This window comes from Bombyx mori, chromosome 27, assembly GCF_030269925.1.
Source record: "Bombyx mori chromosome 27, ASM3026992v2".
Classification (NCBI taxonomy): Eukaryota; Metazoa; Arthropoda; class Insecta; order Lepidoptera; family Bombycidae; genus Bombyx; species Bombyx mori.
Window position 1 is genome coordinate 4,378,172 of NC_085133.1, and position 23,640 is coordinate 4,401,811.

Consider the following 23,640-nt stretch of genomic DNA (forward strand, 5'->3'; position numbering starts at 1 on the left):
CGGGCGAGTCGAACTCCAATTCAAATATTAACAAATTTGATTTAAGAATTTATTAAAGTATCATATACTAGAATATCAAATTAAAAAGAATAACACTTCCTAACTCGCCATATTTGCTTTATCACATTATGTACAGACGCACCGTTCCTTTCGCGGTATGACGAGGCGAAAACGCGTAAACGATCTGTCAGTGTTGCCATTAATTTGCTCGCGATTTATTATACATCCTTAGAATGTGCACCTTCGGACGTAGGGTTGCGGCGAAATTTTTTTTTCTATCATCTCGAATTGGTAAGGATAATGGCGTTTAGATAAAAAACATTTGTAATATTTGAAATAATGCTTTAAATAATAAATATTTCATTATGTCCTAGAAATGTTCAAGTAAATTTGTGAGCGAAAGAACCATTCAGAATTTTAATTCATATTACGTTTGACAGCCCTGAGCTCAGATTCTCGATTCTCATCAGAAGCCCGATGATAAATCTTGCTTTAGGGTCCATTGCAGTTTCCCTTGGTTTCTAAATTTCTCCCCGTCCAGTCAGCGAGCGATATGCCCGGAAAACTCATTTCCAACGCCACAAGCGTTGTAGATGAATACAGAAATTGATTATGAAATGTTGAGTCAACAGTTTTTGTTTTGTCTCGCGTTTGAGGATAAATAAATGTGGCACGTTTAATTGGATCTCTCTGTCTTATTGCTGTCGTCTTACGCTATGTTTCAAATAATAATTGAATTATTATTATTCTGATGAGTATTTATTGACGTTTTTTTTATTAGTTTACAAACTTCAAACTTACGGATCACAGTGAAAATACCGCCATCTTAAGACATGAATTCGAAGTTTTTAAATTGGAACGTCTGATGGCTTTGCGGCTGAAAAGGCTGGATGGTGATAACAATCCGTGCGGCTCATATATAGAGCATAATATATTAATTAGCAACGACGACAAAGACAAAATAGTTAAGTACCATTCAGTACCTATTGATAAGCACTTGTGTTAATGAATCGAAATAAAATTGGAGACCGTATTTTTTTCTAAAATATCAACTGTATAACAAGAAAAATAAATGATTAACTAAAATAAATTTAAATCTTAAAGCGTCGGTGATTTTAATCTAATTTCCATCAGCGGACGGACACCTATCTATACTTAATTCGGTTAAAAAATATATTTTTATAGCTAATTTTACAGTGGCGTACATTTCAATTATTTTTTAATGCTTAGATAGATAGACGAATTCACAGCCCACCTGGTGTTAAGTGGTTGCCGGAGTCCATAGACATCAACAACTTAAATTCCACCACCTTTGCCACTTGAGTTCTAAGCGAACGGCAACAACGGCTACCCCAACCGTCAAACCGAAACGCATTACTGCATTAATTACGCTAATTTGAATTTTGGCGGGTTTCATTTATTTATTTATTTAATATATTTTGCACACACAGCTGTTAGAAGAAACACGACAATAAGGATACAGAGTACAAGGGCACTACTTATTTCATGTTAAAATCCCTTCCAGTAGGCCCGCAGAAGGAAAGAAGAATTAGGAACACAAACCTACTGCATACAGTAAACATTACATATAATAATATATACATATTACAAGAAACAAAAAATATATATACATACAAATACACACACACATACTTTATATTACAATACATTATACAAATATAAGATGGCCGGCAAGAAGTGGATGAGGAGAGCCGCAGACCGGGCTCAGTGGTGTGGATTGGGAGAGGCCTATGTCCAGTAGTGGACAACTGTAGGCTGTTGATGATGATGATGATGATGATGATGATGATACAAATATATATACTTTTATTTAATATGGTGAGGATAAATAGTGCTCTTTAACCGATTTTTTGAACGCTGCTATGGTTTTGCGCACTCTTATGCTATTTGATATTCATTACACGATATTGTCATGTAGAAGTCATTCGTAAAAATACCTTAAGTACGTATTTTCACTACAGTAATTAGTCCTGCCTGCGGAATTCGAACACCGACACAGTCGCATCCTTAAGTCGACGATGTCAAATCTTACACATTAAAACATTACATTCATCTTCCATTTCATAATACCAAATTGAATGCAAAGATCAAGATAATATTCACAAGGCAGCGTATTCCTACAAATCAACCGACTTAAAGTATCAATGTTTATCTTTGTACGAACATCCCTCGCCCTTGAGGGTGCACCGTCCTTTTGCTGCGGGATCTATCCCCGGAGTATTTCCCCAGAGTATTTCCAATTCAAGCACGGGAAATGTAATTTCATATCTTTAAAAAGGGTTACACGGCCAACGTGCGAGGTTTACCACGTGGCTCTGTGTGCGTTATCCGAATCTACAACTTTCCAATAGAATCGTTGAGAGACTTTGTATAATTATCAACGCTGTTTATTCTCAGTTTAATTATATAGCAATGTTTTATTGACATAACGAGCGCATTTATCCAAATATAATGCAATTTTTTTTTATTGCATAGACGGGTGGCCGAGCACTCAGCCCACCTGGTGTTAAGTGGTTACTGAAGTCCATAGATATCTACAACGTAAATGCGCCACCCACCTTGAGTTATAAGTTCTAAGATCTCAGTATAGTTACAACGGCTACCTCACCCTTCAAACCGAAACGCATACTGCTTAACGGCAGAAATAGGCGGGGTGGTGGTACCTACCTGTACTCACAAGAGGTACCTATCTGTACTCACAAGAGGTACCTGGACTCACAAGAGGTTCTACCACCAGTAATTACGCAAATTATAATTTTGCGGGTTTGATTAAAATTAAAAACAACAACAATTAACAATTTAAAAACTGTAAAAACACACTATGACTGACTTAGTGGAGTAATAGTTAACGCTCCTAACTATTGCGCCGAGGGTCGTGGGTTCGATTCCCACATCGGGCCAACATTAGCCTGATGAACAAATTTGTTTACTTTTTGTCTGGATGTTTATTATCTATATATGTACATATTTAAACGTACATATATAATAAAAGTATGTATGTCGGTTTCTCGTACCCATAACACATAGATTCCTAATTTGAGGCCGGATGACCGTGCGTGCTTTGCCAGTTATTTAGTTATATTTATTTATATAATAGCGACCTAAGGAAGTCGACTATTTTATTTGGTAATCAAGAAAATAATTTTAGTAGCGGTAGATACAGGTCGATCTAAAATTAAATTTTGTTGACCGTATATTTGTACGGATGGACCTGTTTGTAAATACAAGCCCACTAAGTTTCTCGCCGGATCTTCTCAGTGGATCGCGTTCCCGATCCGGTGGTAGATTCTGCGAAGCAATGCTCTTGCTAGGGCTAATGTTAGTAACGTCCTAGGTTAGAGCCCCGTGAGCTCACCAGCTCGTGCGGTGAATCTAGTATAACTCCTCGAGGTCACTATCATAGGTAAGAGAAAAACTTTTTTAGATGCAATTGCTTCGATCAACAATACTACTAGATTACCGATTAGCGCTTCAAAAACGGCCCGAAAAATAAGACCACAAATAAATTTGTGGTCTTATTTCAAATTAGTATGGTCCAATCATAGCCAACGTTAAGACGTCAAAATGCCGCAGTGCGCGTTCAAAAACTGTGTAAATAACCACCGTAACACCCAGGTTTTGGAAGGAATATCTTTTTTTCGGTAAGTTTATATCATTAAGTTTTTTCATAAAATATTAAACAGTGTTATATAGTAAATATAATTTAATTAACTGAAATTGTAATTGTTTGGCCAATGTTTGCCACAACGCACCAACTATTGTATCAAGCGTCACCTATTCTAGAACAGGGAATTAATGGAGTAGTGTTGTTATTTTATAATGTTATTTTTGTTTGTAGATTTCCTAGTGACTCATTTCGCTGTGCTGAATGGGTGTCTATTGTCGCGAAAGAAAGAGGAGAAGAAATATACAGCCCTTTTAAAAATTCTAGAATATGTTCGATTCATTTTGACAAATTCGACATAACTGGAAATATGCAAAGGCGTAGATTACTAAAAACAGCGGTTCCAAAATTGCAGGTAACTATCATTAAATATTAAAATTGTTGTTGTAAGATAACGTTTTGATAAAATAGTTAGTTGATTATTACTTTTTTTTAGATTCACGAACTAATACTAGTACAATCAGCTACAACTTCGGAATTGACGAAAGCTTTATCAAATCAGGTAAGATTTTTTAAATCTAATGGTAAAATTATTTTTAAATCGGTCCAAGTAGTTTCGGAGCCTATTCAATTCCAACAAACAAACATATAAACAAATATTTTCTCTTTATAATATTAATGTAGATGTAGATAAATTATTTCATAAATAGATATATTTTTTAAATGTTTTTAACAAGCTGCGTATGTTTCTTTACAGGCCACATCTTCAGCAACTTTAAGTTTTAAAGATACTACGGAAATACGTAACGTGCCTCGGGCTGATGCCGTTGGTTTTAAGTCTCCTAATGCATCATTATCTGATTTAATACCTGTTTGTGACACTCCAAGAAAAGGGTACTTAAAAAAGAAATTGACAACATCTCGTGTAAATGTTTTAAATGCATATATTGAAAAGGATTTGTTTTCTGGGGGAAACGAACACAACCATACAATAAGTCTAATTAAATTGATTGTAGAAAAATTCATTGATGTAAGATTACATTATATTTGTAAAAAAGAAACCGCTCATATAAAAATAAGTTCTAAAAGACAGCTTTATAACAAGCTGAATCTGTTTAAAGGTAATTAATTTAACCTACATTACTATTTAAATTGCTTCTGTATAAAGAATACGCGAAAACATGTTTCTTGATTCCTTTCATATTTTTTTACTTTATTAAATTTTATTTTTTATTACCTATTTGTTGCAATAGCGGCAACCTAAAATACTATCTATGTACTACTTTTTTGAATCGGTCAAAAATATTTGCCACCATACAAAACAAAACAAATATATTCTGAAACTCTACGTCTTTCAATACTTACTGTGTTCTGAGCATTGAAATGTAATACCAAGAACTACATCTAGTTCAACAATACAATAAGCACGAAATCGTAAACAAAATGTTTTTAACCCTATAACTTAGAGGTTAAGTATCATTTTAGAATAACTATTTTTGTACTGATAACCTTTTAATTTCAAACAACATTTTAAATTTATTTCATAATATCCTTTCTGTGACGAAAGGACCTTAATAAATATATTTTGCAATGGTAATGAAACTTTATGTTTCAGCATTAAGGTTTATAATAAACTGAAGTAGTTGACATTATTAAACTTTTTTCTAAGAAATGAAGATGTTCTCGTGCCTGCAAACGTGGCCACTTGAGCGTCTTATTTTTGTTCGTGATCCGTAATCTAGTAGTATTGTTGATCGAAGTGCAATTGCCAAAAAATCTTTTGCATCCACCTTCGCTTCCAGGGTTTCGTGTTTAACGCGGTTTAACTAACAAATTCAAATTAGACTACAGCATATTAATATTAATAAAACTTTATTTGCTATAAAACAAAACTCGATACTGCACAACGCGTGTGTGTGGTCGCCGCACCACAAAAAAATAAAATCGATAAAAATCGATATCCGATAAAATCTCGTATTTTTATAACGAATAATAATAAAACCGGTCTATAACAGTTAAACGACTTACAAAATTAGAAGAAACGTTCGTAAACTGATTGTGAAAACAGTTTTCCAGTTACCGTCAAACGAAATGTCCTTATAATTACAGGGCACAAGCAATGTAATTATAGCATTCGATTTTAATTGAATACAATTCGCTTTTGATCGTTTAATAATCGATATGTTAAATTTGGAATGTTCTATCCCTATCATTATGATCAAAAAGGGATTATTACAATGCTACTACAACAAATAGCATGTTTATTTGTACTAATAAAAAATATGATTTTAGGAAAATCAATGACTGAAAATTTTCTGTAAATTATTCCACTTATTTGTTTTCATTACATTATTATTTAAATGAAATACTTTCCAAATCATATTTCCTCACCATTGAATTTTCTCCTGTGTTATGGATACTGGGAACACATAACATATAAAAGAGATTTATAAACTACTAGCGTCCCGCTCCGGCTCCGCTCGGGTCTTTAACAAAATTTTCAACGATATTTGAATTTTTTTGGATTTTTTAAATAAAAATAACGCTTTCGGCATAACTATAATAGGTAGACATATGCTGTCGCAACACGTTTTGTAAATAATAATGTGTTCTACAAAGTCGTAGTACATTATTTTATTCTATCATCAATAGTTTTCGCAGGGCACGCCATGTAAAGAATATTATAGGTAATTTTTTTACACCTTGGGTTACATTATTGGTGTTTTAATAAGGATCCCTAATTTTTTTCAAAAAAGATTATAGCCTATGTCACTCGGAAATAGTGTAGCTTCCAAACAGTGAAAGAATTTTTCAAATCGGTTCTGTAGTTTCGGAGCCTATTCAATACAAACAAACCAACAAATCTTTCCTCTTTATAATATCAGTATAGATCAACTGTTGAAAGACGAGGTGCCACTTAAGCGATTCTTTATACCTACTGGGCGAATGCAACGTGTTTCGTTCTTACTGAATTATAAATTGAACGCAAATGGATTCTACAGCTAGTTGCTCTATGAACTCAAAATGCTAACTGATAATAATGTATTAGATTCGTTAATGAAACAATTGCAATCAACCTACTAATAAAATTCAAATATATTTTTTCTTGCAAAACATTTTTGAATAATTTGCTATGCGCCGACGAACTAATGAACACATAAAAAAATATTCTTAAGTCCGTCCGTGAGTTTTTCCACGTTCCTAGGCTGTATCGATAAAATCTAATGTTGCTAACACTATTGCATCGAGCACGCGAAATTGCACTTAATGTCGATACCAGATTAAGGTCGACACGATCAAAAACTATTTTAAATCGCAACGAAATAACACCTCTAGTGTATCGTGAATGAAAACGCTGGTCACCTCCCTAATAGCAGACCGGGGTGGATAATAAAAATGATTTATATTAGACGTCCACCATGTAAACTCGTTACGGGGGGCGGAAAAACAATTTACATGGACTTCTTAAATGTTGCAAGAGCGGCAGAGGCAAGAGAATCATCGACAGAATTTTAAGACCAGCCCAGATTTTAATGTAATAGTTTTATAGACTGTGGTAAACGAATAAAATTATTTATAGTCTGAATAGCTTTTAACGCAACAAAAGTTTATAGACAGTAAAATGACGGTTGAATATATACCCCTAAAAACCATATAAAATCAAGTCGCAATCAATCGCCTGTTCAATCAATCGCAATCGCTATTACTCAAAAAAATTTCTTTTTAAGGAATTTTATACCCTGTAAACTAAGACCTTTAGATCAAGTCTTATATTAGTTTTTAATCTTATCTTTATGAAAAATGATAATATGGAGTGAAATGAAATGAAATTAAATGAAGATGATTAATTTGAGACATTAATCAACTGGGATGAAATTTAATGAAATGTTTTTAATTTCATATCATTAATAACAAACTACCCACTAGACGTCAATCGTGATTGATTAGTAGATAATGCCTCTAACATTAAATCAGCTCTTATATCTATTGTGCATAAAGCTAAAGAGTAATTCAATGTTACGATAATGAGAATATTTTAATCAACATAACTTAATAATTCACAAAACAAAACTGTCACTTGTTCAAATATTGTATTTCGTATCGATGAAACCCCTAAGCTCGCTAAAGTACCCTTATATTATTAAGAAATGCGGCTGGCGGTCCCATTTCTGGGCACTTGGAAACATAGGTCCCATTAAACATTAAAAGCGACAGCTGCGACAAGAAAATATCATTTCGACTTCGTAATTCCTACTGTGCCCTCACACGCTGCTATAATTACATACATATGTATGCAGTACGTACAATTCCTTTTTGAACCGACGTAATTGCCCCGGTACCTTTCTCGTATTTAACAAGACTACCGTTTTGCGCCCGTAATAAACTCTATATCCACATGGCAAGAATTAAAATCGCTTGTCCTAGTTACGAGTCATAAATAATTCGGTTGTGTACGGACGTACCCAGAAGCGTTTTAGTTTGGTTAATAAATAATGAGTCACTTTAAAATTTCGTCCTTCTGATAGTGCTGTATTAAAATGTAACGGCATTCTGCTACAACGAGCTACACTATGCAAAAAATATTACTTATTATCTCAATAGTTTACAACACTATTTGAGGCAAATATCTCAGTTGGAGCTTCTTGGGAGGCCAGACTCCTAGAAGGCCCCCACTAAGTCCAATTCAGTACAATATCGTGGAACCTCGTTAGTGAATACACGCGCCAGTCATTTGATATCACACCAAAAGCGAATATCCCTATACGCTGACTGGCAATTTATACCAAACCAAGCCTTCGGATATAAGGGATAAGTACTATTTTAGCTTTCCGTCAACAAAAGCCACAGATGTAACAACATCGGTTGGATGGCGAATTAAATTTTGTCTGTCATTAATCGAGATCAACCAACGGTGGTCGATTCGGGGATTATGGGTGAATTTTATTAACGCGATTTTATGGGATCTGTGCCAGTTGACGGGGTGCTTAGGTGACGTTGTAATGATGATTGTCTTGCGCAAAAACTGTTATTCAATAAGATATTTAAAAGGTCCCATTTTTCTCCTAAATCAAACGATTAGATACGCGGTCTGTCATAAATAATTACAATAACTAAGTTTTAAATGCAACAAAAAAGAAAAAAAAAACAAATTCATCAACATTTAGCTCAGCAAATACGGTCTGAGGATTTAATTATGCGAATTTGCATACTTTCCGGCCTAAAATTCCGGACGCGGTCGGTAACTGGGCATTTTACCCAACCTTTTGATTTGTTAATGCCCATTTTTATGAGTTTCGGAAAAGTTTAGATCCGTATGATCCTGCATACGAAAGTATTTAGAATTTCGCAGTGTTCTAGAACGGCAGATGTCGAAACGCGACGCGGGCGTTTGCTCGGACACCTCGATGTTTGACTGATGGAAGCCACTCCAAAAGCCGGCTGACTGTCCCCAACACCCATGAGATTAGGTTAATGAAGTGAGCGCGAAATACCCAAAGACTACGACCTAGATACTTAAATTATACTCGGACATCAATGCCTTTAATTGTGATATGGGCATCGATAGCCGGCATTTTGCAAGACACGTAAAACTACAAGGTTGGGTATTTACTGAGCTGTAAGTGGAGACTGAAAATCGCGAAAATTGTGCTCCAGGACATGTCCATTAGTACTTTCGTAGGCAATAAAATACCAGGAAAAATCTGTTTAAAATGATATTGCTACAAAATTTACCCATATTTTTTTCTAATACTATACCTCTGAAAATCTAAAATACGTTTGTTTACATAAAATATACATAAAATTGGTATTAATAAGAATAGTATTCTTAAACTCCGAACTGAAGTTGAAAAGTCGACAATCAATAAAAAGGAGAACCTAAGACCTCCTGTGCGCATTGGAAATTTAAAAGATTTAACGTGCAAGTTGTAAAATCTCCATCCCTGTGCTTCGATCGATTCTCGAATGGAAGGAGACATTTTACTACTTGTTTTACGAGTTACAGAATCGACCCCCGATTTGTTATAGAGGGTTACCAACATAAAATTATTATTTAATTTTACTCCTTTTGTTTTCGTGTTTTTTTTTTCGGCAACTCAGCTATACCTATGATTATTGGTATATCTATCTCTTCTTTATCGTTCCCTCACTGCTGAGGATCGCGACCACATGTGCCTTTCCTCCACAGTGTACGATCATGGGTGGCATTGATCGCATGGTATATCTACCACCTACCGGTTCCTTAACCAGGTCTGACCATCTGGCTGGTGTTCTGCGACACGCTTGCTCTCAATGCGACCCAAAATAATGGACTTCACTAATTCATATCTGAGAGACCGCATCATGTGTTTATCTACGTTATTCATAAATCAGTTTTTAATACACATATTATAAAGCATAATTAAGTTGTTATAATTGATTTTAATTAACACAAAAAACAAAAGTTTTTCTTTAGATTTATACTATGAACATTTTATATTTTTCTATGTATGTACAAATATTCTTTGAGAAAACACAATTTCTAACCAGGCAACACTGTAACCGTCTGGAGATTGTTCCTCTCTTTTCTGGCGTACTGATAAAATAACAAAACGAGATTCGCAGTGAGGCTTTCGGTACTTTCAGCTAAGCACAACACACGAACGACTCGTTTTACAGGTTACGACGCGATAGTACCAAGATTTATATTGCCAGTCTATAAATTCTCTCAAGAATAAGGTTTATTTGAATATCCGGGATTGTGTTTAGTGCTGACCTTTGCGGTTTGGATAAGCAAGACCCTAATAGACTCGGTACTTTGGCCGCTCATAGGAATTACTTGTTTTAGAATAATGTTCTCGGGTAGCTAGTCTCAGTGGTTTTTGTAGTTAATGATTGGTTTTATAACAACAACTTAACGTCGTAAATTTTTATTTACGTATTCAATTAGAATGGAACTTTTACGTTTGTATTTTTTTTAATTTGTAATTTAATTTCGTACGTGAGTAATCTGAAACTTAAATGTAAAAAGAATATTTTTGCTTGTCCGCTTATGTCCGGTTCTATATTTGTATGTTTACTGAGTTAGAGCTTATATAGTTATTTTAGTGGAAATGCATTGAAAGAATCTACACTTGGACTGAGTGGTCTAAATTTTATGAAGAAGACAGTTATTATTGGATTGTATTAAACACCAGAAGATACCAGTGATGATGAAGATACCACCAGTGTCTTACAAATGAAGAAAATGGCGCTAGGGAAGGTTTAAATAATAGGTATATCTGTGTGTCGTAGGACCGTCGAGGCGATTCGCCCGGTCCTTGTGGATTGGATGAATCGTGACAGAGGACGCCTCACTTTCCGGCTCACGCAGGTGCTCACTGGGCATGGTTGTTTCGGTGAGTTCCTGCACCGGATCACAGCCGAGCCGACGGCAGAGTGCCACCATTGTGGTTGCGACTTGGACACGGCAGAGCATACGCTCGTCGCCTGCCCCGCATGGGAGGGGTGGCGCCGTGTCCTCGTCGCAAAAATAGGAACCGACTTGTCGTTGCCGAGTGTTGTGGCATCGATGCTCGGCGACGACGAGTCGTGGAAGGCGATGCTCGACTTCTGCGAGTGCACCATCTCGCAGAAGGAGGCGGCGGGGCGCGTGAGAGACGCACAATCCCGCCGCCGTCGAGCGGGGGCCAGGGAGGCGGATCTCGCCCAAGCCCTGGCCCTCTAAGTGTTTCGGGTCACATGTCGGTCTAGGGACCGGCGAGGGGGGCCTAAGAAGACGACGTGCAAGCTGCTCTGCACGCGTTTTACGCAAGAGCATCCGGGTGATGGAAGGCCGGCTATCCTCGACCCACGCTGGTTCTGGCCCAGCGGGGTATTCCGTAGGGTAACCCACTCTAACCGGCGCCATCTAGGCGGGCTTCGGACAGTCTGCCGACCGAGAGGGCTGGTGGTCGTGGCGCCGACGACCACCAGTCCGGCGTCCCGAGGGGGAGGGTGATGGGAGAGATGTGCTCCGCACTAAACGCTTCACTTTCCCCCCTTTGCCTTGTCATGAGTTCTGTCTCATGCGAGGTTTGGACGTTGGTTGTTGAGCGACAGGAGGTTTTAGTCAGTTCGACTCTGACATACCCCGCCCAGTATTCCCAGAAAAGGGCGGAAAAAAAAAAAAAAAAAAAAAAAGGTATATCTGTGTATCTGTTTTTTTTATTGCCCTTGTATGCTAGGCCGTATGCTAGGCAGATACGCATACGGTCCACCTGATGTGAGTGGCTACCGTCGCCCATGGACTTCAGTAATATAGCAGCAGCTTATATATTTATAAACACATAGGTGCAATGTTTATAAAGACAGCTAGTTTCAATATACTACGTATTCGTTTATTTTATAATGGTCTTTTTTTTTAAGTAATCTTATCGCTATAAAAATAAACTGCTTGCTTCACCAATTCGTGGGTTGTGAAGTAAATCGTTCGAATTACTATGAGGGGTTCTAGTGGACCCCATGGGCTTTTTTAACAATTTTCCTGACGATATATGCACCCCTGGTCACGTATCGTATGAAGTAGCTTCCGGTATAAGCGGCTTCATTTTTCTTTTTTGGTATGTGTGCAAGAGAGTGCGAAAAACGGAGATGGATACACAAAGAATGTATTGGTTGTTTTTTTTTCTTTCTAACTAATAAATCATTGGTATATTTTAGTACAGATTTTATTGGGACGACTCCTCCACGATCCTAATTCAAATTTTTCTTTTATATCCACAAATAAGTAACAAAATTTAATTACTTCAGAACAAAATCGTTGGGAATATACGAAATTTATATTCGGAATGTCTAGTTAAAATTATAATACCTAATTCAATTACGGGTGAAACTTATAATTCATAACTTTTTAGGTTTAACTTGATTACGCATTCAAGACCGGACCTCGGAGGCGAGCCGGCCTCTCCGCTGTTTTATCCCATATTTACATCTTGTTAAAAACCGGTACGAGTATTACTGTGGCTTATTTATAATACTAAGTAATCAAGGGTTTTTGGTAAAAAAAAATGTTGAGACGAAGTTTCTTATGGGACGATGCGGAGGTGTACCCTAACCGGAAAAAAACATCCGTAACGTAAGATTTTTTTATATAAATGCTAGAATTGGCTAGTTGGTTGTTTAATTCTGTTACAGTTCAAAGCTTACAGTTTATTTGTTTTTGTTAACGCGTGCTTGGAAGTGTCTGTACTATAATTAGTATCTAACGAAGGGACCCCGCGACAACTAAGCTTCAATCTAATAGTCCTGATTGAGCTTTTTTTTAACAGACTTTAATTAACTTGGTACGTATCTATATTTATTTGTATGTATCTTTCAAAGTCGTTTTCACCGGCAAACTTGACATTTTGCACACGCATCAAGGACCTACCGCTCTAATATCCTGACTAGTATTTTGATTTAAAAGGTTAAAAAAAAGACCAAATTTATTGTTAGTGCGTGCTATTTAAGCGCATATGTGTTTATTTGCTTTTTAATCAGCATACATTATTTTAGATAGGAGAAAACTTCTATATAAGTACGGTCTCGCAAAGACCACGTTACGTCAAATTCTCACTCACTATTGCATGCTGTATTAGCTATTGGTACATACAAAGGAGTTTGATGTCTCGTAGAAAGCATCAGTACTCTTTCTGTTCATTATGAAAAAGAACGAAGTAGTAAGCCTTTTTCCCTGACAAAGTTTCAAATGTGCCCTTGCATTGACTACGTTAGTCACTAATAAATAATCTACTTATGTCTACGACTAGGAAGTGACTATTTTTTCATTAAAATAGAGCATGTTCTATTTCAAATGTATAAGTCGACTCCGTATTATAGCGCTCAATGCACTACGAACCGACGATACATACTCACTTCGAGTCTGTAGGGAGGTGAGAATTGCAGAGGGTTGTCAAATAAGATTTTTTCCTCAATCGAGAGGGGTCGTAAGGGGCTGCGTCCGGTTATACAATTTGTGATGTAAGAGGATTTTCGCCGTAGCTAGGAGTGATTTGTGTGAAAAGACAAGTCTGAGTTTTATTACAGTTGGGGGGAGTTTCAGTTTAAATTCAACTCTGTTTTTTAGTAGCTTGGGAACATAATGGTCTGCAGGTTTTTTAGCCGTCTTGATACATTGCTTTTACTAACTGGTCGCTTCTTCATTTAAAAAAAACCTCATAGTGTGAAATCACAGCGTTTATGGCTAATTATGAGTGTGTATTGTTGTAAACAATCACGTTAGTCATTATCAAAAAAAAAAAGTACTATTGAAAAATTTAATAACAGTTTTTATACCGCTATTTAATTAATATTTTCTGTATTTCACGAAATTTTTTTTTTATTGCGTTAATTACGGCAATCTGTTCTTCGACTAGAATGAAAAATAGAATTATTGAAGTGTTGTGAAACATTTGATTCACTTATAATTTAATTTCCACAAAATGGCGTTATTGTGTTACACCGAAAAATTAGTTAGTAGATAGTTAAATTAAAGTATTTTCTTCGGCTTCTTTCATGAGTCATAGACATAATTATAACTAATTTTACGATTTAATGTATGTAGATCGAAGTGTCAACGAATAACATCTTGGTCATCCGTGACCACGGAAACTGTAAAGTGTTTGAAACGTTAGAAATAATGTAATGACAATAAAACACGCAAGATTTAATCGTAGTTTTAATTGTGTTCATTAAAGACACGAAAAATCTATATATTAATACGTGAAGCATAAACTTTGTATCCCTTTTTACGAAAATTGCGCGGACGGAGGAGTATGAAATTTTCCACACTTATAGAGAATATAGAGAAGAAGTGCACGATGCTAATATTTTTTCAAAATAATGCATAAAAGATACATTAAATGAATAAAGAAAACATTACACACACTACCATGTATTTGACACGTGTGTGCATGCATACTATTTATTTATTGTCAAACTTTTGTTCTTGACGTCTGTGGTCAAAAATTGAGAATAGATTAAATATTGTTTGTCTTTATTAATATTTTTCTATAGTGTAGTCTTGGCGTTAAAAATACAATCATAATAGTGTACAAACTTAAAATTCCAATTAATTATAGTCGAATTTCGACTACTGCGGGACCTCTAGTCCTCCTAAATGAAAGCGCGTTAAGTTTTCTTTGAAATTCCGTATAAAGCGATTATTTCAGGCCACTCAGTAAACACATAAAACATCCCTTTCTGAAGGTAATAATTTAACGTTGCGTCATATGATCGTAGTTTTAATTGTGCTCATTAAAGACACGAAAAATCCTCCAAAATGCAATTTGCGTTAAGTTTTCTTTGAAATTCCGTATAAAGCGATTATTTCAGGCCACTCAGTAAACACATAAAACATCCCTTTCTAAAGGTAATAATTTAACGTTGCGTCATATGACCCTCTTCCAGCTCGCGGTCTGAGTTATTTTTAAATGTTAAAGGTTTCGGCGCGATCCCGTGTTATAAATAAACAGGATTTTTATGTACCCAGTACAATAGTGCACTAAATTCAGCGGGGTCTGCGCCCGCGAGGGTTTTTTCTTTTAAAGGAGCGCCCTTCGCAGGTGTCAAAGGGCTTTTTTGTCAGCGTATTTCTGAAGGACTGTGCACTTTACGCACGATATTTAAATATTTGCGGGTACTTTTTGGAACATAACGATTTTTTTCTCGTGGTTACTGTTTATTTTGATAATAGAACAAATTTAGGTGTTGGATTATTGTTTTTTTTTTTGGATTTGTAGAAGTCTAGTTTAGTAGAGACATATAGATATATTACATATATGTGTGTTTTTAATTTTACGTAATCGCTTATGCTAATATTGCAGTTGGTGAGTTGACTTATGTTATATTTAATACAAGGATCTCCAAAATAGACCCATCATTGATATTTTTAAATGTTCTTCTTTTTCTGCACCTTATCCCACTAGGTGGGGTCGGCACAGCTAATTTTTCTCTTCCATTCTCTTCGATCAGCCGTCATTTCAACACTCACTCCTCTCTCTCATTCACACACTCCATCCATGTCTTTTTCGGTCGACCTCTTCCCCCTCCACCTTGCACTACCATTTCCATACATCTAGTCACATGCATCTTCTTTCTACGCATCACATGTCCATATTTGCATTCATATTTTTAAATAGGGCATTTAAAATCTGAGGTATGTACGGAGTAGCTTCTCTGCAAAGTTAGCTTTTAAATTTTGTCGTTAATGTAGTGTGCTTTGTGAAGTTTCTTTGTTTGTATTTTACTTACTTCTGTATAAAATTAGGAAGAGATCACTTCCACGTGTAAAATGCTCAGCTATATAGTAAGAGAAATAGAAAACTATGCAAAAAGATATAATACCATATAAAGGTAAAGTCACACACAGAAGAGAATAAAAAGCGTGAAACCTACAATGTACAGTCGACCGCATAATTCCGGTCACCTATGGCATAAGACCACACCGGGTCGTGTTCCAACCGCACAGGTATTCGATACCCGATTGTGATACAAACTATTTTGTATTATATACGTAAATATAAAGTTTCACACATCACAATACAGGGAATAAGGGGTCGGAGAGCTTATTTTTCAAAATTACCGCAATTTCTTTACAAAACTTGATTTTACGCTAACCATTTTAAAATTGTAAAAAAAATACGAAAATAACCTTTCTTCTTCCATCTCTTTCTCACACTCTTTACGCTACATTTTGTGAAACCCTTACTGCATCAAAATTTCTATATACTTTAAAAATCATTTTGACTATTAGTTTTAACTCGCTTTTATTAGCTTGACCCGTATCTATCTATCGATATGTGATATGATATTCTATGATATGTAACGAAATCATTCAACGTAATTTTGACCAACTTTAAGACGATCGATTGTAAATTATAAGAACTTTTACGGTTTAATCTCTAAGTTCTCGTGGTCACGGATGACAGTAAATAACAGACTAAGAGTGAAAATAGGTTTAATAAAAAAATTAATACTAAAATCAATTTATTTATTATAAAAAAAAGAACACAATATTCCTAACCTAAAAGTACATGTTATTATCCGCAACATGCTTCGTCAGATTACAGAAATAAAGTTATCAGCAACATGCTTCGTCAAAGGTTAGGTTTAATTGTGTCTATGAAATACGATAGGCCGCCATTAGTTAGCTGTATATACAGATCTCAATGTAAAGCTACTTAATCCAAAAAACAGCGTGTAATTTAGACCACTATTACGACTTAAATTTTTGTTGAATTAAATTCAAATCTGACCTTAATGGCAATTGATAATGAGAGTTGGAATATGTTTATCGGAAACTTCACTTATAAATTAAAATGTTTGCAATACACAATAAAGAGTTGAAAAATAAATCGGATATGTTCGAATTGGCAATTTTTTTCAGTACGTCAATTACCTAATGGTTGGTAAATATTTAATGTCGTAAATGACAATCATATAGCGTTTTGAGCTATCTAGCATTTTCGTATACAATACCGTTACCTTAGTTGTTTTAAATTTTATTTTAAGCTTCTGCTTTCTATTCACTGTCCAAGATAGGTAATTTCGCTTTAGTATTTATTTCAATTTATATACATATATGTCGGATTAATGACTCAAACATCAGGAATGTAACCGCGGTATAGCACATAGGAGTTTAAATTAATATTAAATAATGACTGATCGTAGCCAAGGAATTTAAATGAACCATAAAAATGGAGACTGAACCAATCAAATGACAATCGTAAATAAGGCAGTACCATCTGTCACGGACATAGCTCCGTGCACCCACCGCAATAAGGGTAGCCAATCGTCAAAGACATCGTTCCACATCCAATACTGTGCAACACTGGCCGTTGCTACCAAACTAATAACCGTTTCCGACATATATATATATATATATATATATATATAGGTATAATTATATCGTGCTTATGTTTAATAGTCATTCTGAGATAGTGTCTTATTACAAAAATAGAGAACTATCCGCATCGTTCTTGGGCCAAACGGTGATTTAATTACGCATTTGCACATTCCTCTTATGCGCAATACGTTCGCGAATCCCATATTATATATACCATCTAACATCCTCTATAAGTGTTCTTCCGCATTAGCGGATGCGGAGACGAATTTTTTTTCACAAATCCTCAGGGATTTTCCTTGTTCACGGACGAGTAAATATTGTTTCGGATGGTAGGTGTTAGAGACGGGATAAATACGTAAACATGTCACCGGAACACGGCGCGGCGGCGGGGTCCTTTACCGTAAAAATCATGTTTATACTGTTAGTCGATTCGGGGATAATTTTGCGAGCGCGTTTATTGAAAGGGAAATGTTTGGTACATTAAATTATTGATTAAATGCGTACACATTTACTTTAGATATGAAATATGGATTGGGCGTTTCGAGGCATTCGGTGTACCCGATATCAAATGTTTGCTAAAATTATGCGTATAGGTTATGGATTGTCCGCAGAATCGATTGCCGTAATTTATAGAAGACTAGCGACCCGTCCTCGCTTCGCTTCGGAAACATAAAATTTTATTATTGATAGCTGAGTCCCGCAATGCTACCCGCGGTTATTGTCGTACCGCGGGGCAAAGCTAGTCTAAAAAAAGTAAGCCTAAGTTACTCCTTATATCATCAGCTACCTATCAGTGAAAACACCCGTCCAAACCGGTCCAGCCGTTCCAGAGATTAGCCGGAACAAACAGACAGACAGACAGACAAAAATTGTAAAAAATGTTATTTTGGTCTATGTACCGTATATTCATTCATGTGCATGTAGTAATAAGAGGCTATTTCAATATTACAAAGCGACACTCCAATTTTATTTATATGTATGTAGGATTAGTAAGAACGGAACGTATGAATAGAGTGTGGAACGGAGCGTTAAGATGTGAGTGAGAGAAAACGGAAAGAAAGGGAGAAGAGAATGACAGAGAATTTGAAGATGGCGAAGACGGTTGAAAAATGAGTAAGACGTAATAAAATTAGTGTTAATTATTAATTACTATTATAATAGAAGATTTTGGAATAGTGTAACTTTTATTTTATGCGCTGCGATCCCTATTCTACATGTACGTACAGATACGCTACTGAAGTATAAGGTCGAAATAATACGTCATGTTAAATCAGTCGTTTACTTTGCTTCATGTGTCCAATTACTTTTAATGCAACGCAAAATCGACTTAATACATTTTCTAATACAATCATTATTCAAACAAACTTGCATTGTTATAATTTGACTTTCCTGTATTGTCCATGGCATTGTCACCTCGTAGTTATCTATTTAATTTAATTAAGCAATATTTTTAATTTTACGAGAGACTAGTTTGGAGAGATAAAACGTTATCAGTCTACGGAATTTGAATCACAGTATATTTTTTCATTATGAATACGAATGCTAAGATTTTTGCGTTAAGAATCTTTAGTCTCTTCTTTTCTACATGTATCTATGTTTATTGTCGAAGGCGTTTCTATTATAACCGGTCTTTATACTAAATCTTGAATTTAAAGTCAGCCTACAAAATCTATTAGGTTCATCGACACACTCCGCCTATAAATACATGAAAAGCTCCAAGCAAAATTACAAATGACATTAGCTCTCCTAATGACTAAATCGAGGTGAAAGGGTGATTTGTGCCATGTTTTTTTTTTCACGAGCCCAAGGTGTTTTTTCCGTAATGCCTAGACTCGGTTTTGAAATATGAGCGTGTCATGAAGGATTTTCGTTCAACGTAATTACAATGAGTTCAAGCTATTTATAGTGAAACTCGGTTTTGTGTTTAATGGTGACCACTATATTACGGCGTGGGCGTAACTCTGGCGCCGTAGTTAAAACAACCCTATTTTTTAAGTTATTTATACGTTGATAGATTCCGTTTCGGGAAATTACTTTCTTTACTATAAATTTGTTTAAATGCAGCTGTTGTTTTTTGTGTTCGTATTAACAGCGAATATACTTTAGGGATTGTCGAAAAAAAAAGGTTTTTTTGAAGTGAAACTTCCTTATCGGCGTTGGAAAAAAATTTACCGTCACATTTTTCGGTTACGCGTCACTTTTTTCCGTTACGCGCCATCTGTTTTGTATTCATGTCTATGATAATAAAATCCTTTTGTTTAAACTTTATCTAATTTAACTTTTTTGTATTCATGTCTATGATAATAAAATCCTTTTGTTTAAACTTTATCTAATTTAACTTTATTTAACCAATTTCTAGAAAGTTGCATGTAGATCATTTTTCGAAAAATAAGGCCATAAACAAGTTTCACTTCTTACGTGTGTACACTAGTACACGCACACATTTTTTTTTATCCTACCTATGCTGATAGCCTTGAGAGGCTATTTCAGCTTCACCCTAACGTTTGTAGGTGAGCTCGCGGAGCTCAACCGGAAAGTTGCTAAAACTGACCCTAGCAAGAGCAGTGCTTCGCAGAATCTACCACCGGATCGGAAACGCGACCCAGTGAGAAGATCCGGCGAGAAACTCAGTAGGCTGTGTCTGTGGGTTAATTCGCTCGGTGACCGGAAGAATTTATATTATCGCTAAAAACCATATATATAAATTAACATTTATTTTTATGTTTATCATGTACACGTTCTTACGCTAATTATGGCGAAACAATCCTTAAAAAATTTCAAGGTACGTTTTTGTCATAGTATCAACAAGGAACGCTAAATGTGTAGTTTCAACAAACATGTCTTTTATCTCACGCATTTGAATATAAAAGTACTTTAATGAAAATTATGTATGTAATTTACTTTAAACTAAGCGCCTTAAAAAAGATCCGCCGGATTAACTTGTCTCATTAAATTGGAACAAGAATGCAATGTTATAATAACGTGTTCGAAGTGATGGGCAAGAAAAGAAATTACCGCGATATTGTCAAAAGAGCGCCGCCATCTTGGTGTTCGCTTTCGCGCCATTTCTTTGACCGGGTAATGTCATTTGAAAATAAAATTTAAGAAAGAACAATTTAGTTGGAGTTTTTTCAAGTTACGCTACTGCTAAACAAGTGTCCAATTAAAAATATTTTTGTATAATCTAAATTACAATAATTGACCGTCTAGAACAACGACCTTGCATTGGAATATGCCTCTAAAGTAAAATTGGATTGTTTCTTACTTTGGTATATACCTATACAACACTTTCATTGTACAATTTTAAAATTAAACGATTTTCAATAATTCAAATATACTTTTTTAAAACACTTTTTTTTGTCTACCTGTTCACTAGCAGCCTAAGATGCTAATCTGACTACGCTCGGACGGGAAGGTGACCTCACGGCCTCAACCTAAGAGAATTTACTGACACTGGCTCTAGCAAGAGCAGTGCTTCGCTAAATCTACCATCAGATAGGAATCGCGACCCACTGAGAAAATCCCGCGAGAAACTCAGTGGGCTTAAATACCGATGTATCGTATTCTGAGACTGAATATTAATCTTGGCGTTTAGATTAGTCTATTATGTTTTACATTACGACAGACATCTTGGCCATCTTGAATTGATTGGATATATGTAAATGTCAGCAGGGCGTATTGTCAATGCGCAAGGGTAGGTTCCGGTAGCCTGTTCATTTAGCGTAGATAATACGATTCCATAACCTCGACCTTATACTTTAAGTTAAGCTGGACTTGAAATCCTTAATTGACTTCTATCACTGTGATAACTTCTAACCTAAAGCTCTTAATTACCGTGTTCAAAAAAATTTAAAACAAAACCCGTTCGTAATTCGATTTTATTTGAGTAATTTTTTTTTTTATTGCTTAGATGAGTGGGCGAGCTCACAGCCCACCTGATTTTAAGTAGTTACTGGAGCCCATAGACATCTACAAAGTAAATGCGCCAACCACCTTGAGATATAAAGTTGTAAGGTCTCAGTATAGTTACAACGGCTGCCCCACCCTTCAAACCGAAACGCATTACTGCTTCACGGCAGAAATAGGCAGGGTGGTGGTACCTACCCGTGCGGACTCACAAGAGGTCCTACCACCAGTAATTACGCAAATTATAATTTTGCGGGTTTGATTTTTATTACACGATGTTATTCCTTCACCGTGGAAGTCAATCGTGAACAATTGTTGAGTACGTATTTCATTAGAAAAATTGGTACTCGCCTGAGATTCGAACATCGGTGCATCGCCTCAACACGTATGCACCAGACGTCTTATCCATTAGGCCACGACGAATTAAAAATCTGCTTTAAAATAATGGTGAAGGAACATTACCTATCCGCCTATTGTTGTTTGTTGGTTAATGTTTTATCCATACTGTTGATGTATTATGTGTATGTAAGTATATTGGAATATAAGTCGTATAGTGATTTCATATTATATTTAACGGTATATAATATACATTTATTGTATGTATAATGTATTATCAATAGTACTCCGCAACATACCTACTGTATCTTTATCTGTCCAGAATTTCGGATAATTAAACAATTGTCTGAAGGAAATCGCCTTTAGCGATAAGACCGCCTATTAACGTATCTGGTTGTTGACTATTTACTAATGCTAATTGTGTTTTGGTGTGCAATAAAGTATGTTTTCTCTCTCTCGCTCTTTCTAAATTTAGTTTCGGATTTTGTCAAAGGGAACGCTTGCCGCGATTTCTGGCATGTCTCAGGACGGTCACTGCTGCCGAGTTTAATCTCTCTTGGGACCAGGAGTCATTTTAGAGGTCCCGCTGCTACACATAGGAAACTGAATACGTTCGAACCTTTTTTAAACTAGTTCAATGCTACGTTGCGTTACGAAAGCATATAAATAAATAAATAAATATTTACTAACAATCACGCCACGTTAACTGGTCCCGTGATAAGTTCGTAAAGAACTTGTGTTACAGGTACCAGATAACGGAAATAAATGTAATATAAACTTTATTTAAGGAAAGTACTTGTATACACCAATGTATACATTGTTTTTACTGGTGGTAGGACCTCTTGTGGATACCACCACCCCGCCTATTTCTGCCGTGAAGAAGTAATGCGTTTTTCGGTTTGAAGGGTGGGACAGCCCTTGTAACTATACTGAGATCTAAGAACTTATATCTCAAGGTGGGTGGCGCATTTACGTTGTAGATGTCTATGGGCTCCAATAACCACTTAACACCAGGTGGGCTGTGAGCTCGTCCACCCATCTAAGTAACAACAACAAAAAAAGATATCGAATAGAATTGTGCGGACATTTAAAAGAAGCATTCATAGGGTGTATATTTTAACGGGCACTATTAGGTGTCGCCATCCTGCTTGTTTCTGTAGCGAAGCCATTCGGATTCCGTTTCTGTGATAAAACAGCCGATTTACATTGTAATTGAGGACTCTTGTCTCAAGGAACTTCTTGTGTCGCGTTATCATGTTGACTCCGCCAATCACATAAAACACGTCTGTGAGCGCGTTTTATACTTCCCTGATAGCTGAGTCCATGCTTTCCGACGGTTCTGGTAAATCTGGAACGCCTTGCAAACAACCATCAATGCAAGAAAACTACGCAATGCAATGAAAAACGATATTTAAAATAAAAGAAACATAATGAATATTGTGTCTTGGAAGGCTTTGAACGAAATCTAAGTCTACAAACAATACAGGGCTCATGAACCCACGTCCTCCCTAAAACTCGGTTCGATCTAATTCATACTTTATTCTATGAACTTGAACGCACCTTTTCGAATGCCAACGACATGCCAAACCCGAACTTTACAAAGATACGAGACAAAGATAAAAAAAAAATTGTGTGTATGCAAGTCACACAAGTTGACACAAGGTAGAAGTGAAACTTATAAAAAATAAGACTAATCGCAAGAGTCGACCACTCCGCAGTGCAATGGAGCAGCCTCACCCTGGATAGAAACCGCCTGCATGATCACGGTATTTCTACGCCTTTCACAACGATTCTAAAGGAGTTTCACTTCAAAAACATAATGAAGATTGTGTCTTGGATGGTTTCGAACGAAATCTAAGTCTACAAACAATACAGGGCTCATGAACCCACGTCCACCCTGAAACTCGGTTCGATCTAATTCAAACTTTAT

General features: G+C 35.9%; 1 protein-coding gene across 7 annotated transcripts in view; it reads right to left on the reverse strand.

The window, feature by feature from the left end:
* LOC101743574 (latrophilin Cirl) overlaps positions 1 to 23,640 on the reverse strand; it is a 395,071-nt gene that overhangs the window by 27,449 nt on the left and 343,982 nt on the right. The gene's annotated exons all lie outside the window — the stretch shown is intronic.